Raw genomic sequence first — 2213 nt, forward strand, 5'->3', positions numbered from 1 at the left:
ATTTTCATTTGTCTCCATGCATTGTTTTTATTTCCTTCTTGGTCTCTTGGTTGATCTATTCGTTGTTTACTAGCATGTTGTATAGCCTCCATGTGTTTGTGTTTTTTCCAGATTTTTTCTTGTAATTAATTTCTAGTTTCATACATTGTGGTTGGAAAAAATGCTTGATATAATTTCAATCTTCTTAAATTTATTGAGACTTGTTTTGTCGAATTACAAGGATCTATCCTGGAGAACGTTCTGTGTGCACTTGAAAAGAATGTGTGTATTCTGCTGTTTTTAGTAAAATATCCTGTATACATTTTTTGGGTCCATCTGATCTAACATGTGCCATTCAAAGCCACTGTTTCCTTGTTGATTTCTTTTCTTTTCTTTTCTTTTCTTTTCTTTTCTTTTCTTTTCTTTTCTTTTCTTTTCTTTCTTTCTTTCTTTCTTTTCTTTTCTTTTTTTTTTCTTTTCTTTCTTTTCTTTTCTTTTTAAAAGATTTTATTTATTTATTCCTGAGAGAGAGAGAGAGAGAGAGAGACAGAGACACAGGCAGAGGGAGAAGCAGGCTCCATGCAAGGAGCCCGATGTGAGACCCGATCCCAGGACTCCAGGATTATGCCCTGGGCCGAAGGCAGAAGCTAAACCGCTGAGCCACCCAAGGATCCCCTCTTTTTTTTTTTAATATGGAATTCTTCATGAATTTGCGTGTCATCCTTGCACAGGGGTGGGCCATGTTAATCTTCTCTGTATCGTTCCAATTTTAGTATATGTACTGCCGAAGTGAGCACCCTTGTTGATTTCTGACAGGATGATCTATCCATTGATGTAAATGGGGTGTTAATGTCCCCTGTATTATTATATTACTGTCAATTTCTCCCTTTATGTCTGTTAATATCTGCTTTATGTATTTAGATGCTTCTGTGTTGGGTGCATAGATATTTACAATTGTTATATGCTCTTGTTGGATTGATTCCTTTATCATTATGTAATGCCCTTCTTTGTCTCTTGCTACACTATGTTTTAACCTCTATTTTGTCTTATATAAGTATTGCTACCCTGATAAGGATGCTACCCTGGCTTTTTTATTTTCCCACTTTCTTTGTGTGGATTATTGTTTTCATCCCTTCAATTTCAGTCTGTATGTGTCTTTAGTTCTGAGGTGAGTCTCTTGTGGCAACATATAGATGGCTCTTGTGTTTGTTTTTAATTCACTCTGTCATCCTATATCTTTTGATTGGAACCTTTAGTACATTTGCATGTAAAGTAATTTTGATGGGTATGTACTTACTGATATTTTGTTAATTGTTTTCTACTTGTGTTTATAGTTTTCTCTGTTCCTTTGTTCTCCTGCTCTCTTCCTGGACCTGGTTTGATAGTCTTCTGTAGTATTATGTTTGGTTTCCTTTCTATTTAAGTTTTTGTATGTCTATTGTAGGTTTTTGTTTTTTGGTTAATATTTGGGTTCATAAATAACATCCTATGTTTATAGCAGTTTATATTAAGTTGATGGGGGATCCCTGGGTGGGCAGAGGTTTAGCGCCTGCCTTTGGCCCTGGGCGCGATCCTAGAGACCAGGGATCGAATCCCACGTCGGGCTCTTGGTGCATGGAGCCTGCTTTTCCGTCTGCCTATGTCTCTGCCTCTCTCTCTCTCTGTGTGACTATCATAAATAAAAAAACAAAAAACAAAAAACAAAATTAAAAAAAACATTTTATATTAAGTTGATGGACACTTAAGTTCAAACACATTCTAAAAGCACTATTTTTTTTACTTCTTCTTCTACTTTTTTGCCTATGATGTTATATTTTACATCCTTTTATTCTGTGTATCTTTTGACTACTTTTTACAGATATAATTAATGATATTACTTCTGTGTTTTAACCTCCATACTGGCTTTGTAAGTGATTCATCTATTACCATTGCTACATATTTCCTTTTACTTATGAAATTTTTTCCTTCCATAATTTTCTTACTTCTAGTTATAGCATTTTCTTTTTACTCAAAAAAATTCTTTTTAACATTCTTTGTAAGGTTGGTTTAGTGGTGATGAACTCCTTTAACTTTAGTCTCTCTGAGAAATTTTATCTTTCCTCCGGCTCAGAATGGTAACATTTTCAGATAAAATATTCTGGGTGGTAGGTTTTTTCCTTTCAGGCTTTCAATATGTCATGCCACTCTCTTCTGGCCTGCAAAATTTCTGCTGAAAAATCAGCTGATAGCCTTTG

At 34.7% G+C, this 2213-nt stretch overlaps 1 non-coding gene across 1 annotated transcript; it reads right to left on the reverse strand.

Moving 5' to 3' along the window:
• Positions 1–665: 665 nt before the first annotated feature.
• LOC121490199 lies at positions 666–776 on the reverse strand. The gene has a single exon (XR_005987532.1). It is a non-coding gene; the product is annotated as a U6 spliceosomal RNA (small nuclear RNA).
• Positions 777–2213: the final 1437 nt, after the last annotated feature.

The sequence above is a fragment of the Vulpes lagopus genome, chromosome 4 (genome assembly GCF_018345385.1).
Source record: "Vulpes lagopus strain Blue_001 chromosome 4, ASM1834538v1, whole genome shotgun sequence".
Taxonomy (NCBI): Eukaryota; Metazoa; Chordata; class Mammalia; order Carnivora; family Canidae; genus Vulpes; species Vulpes lagopus.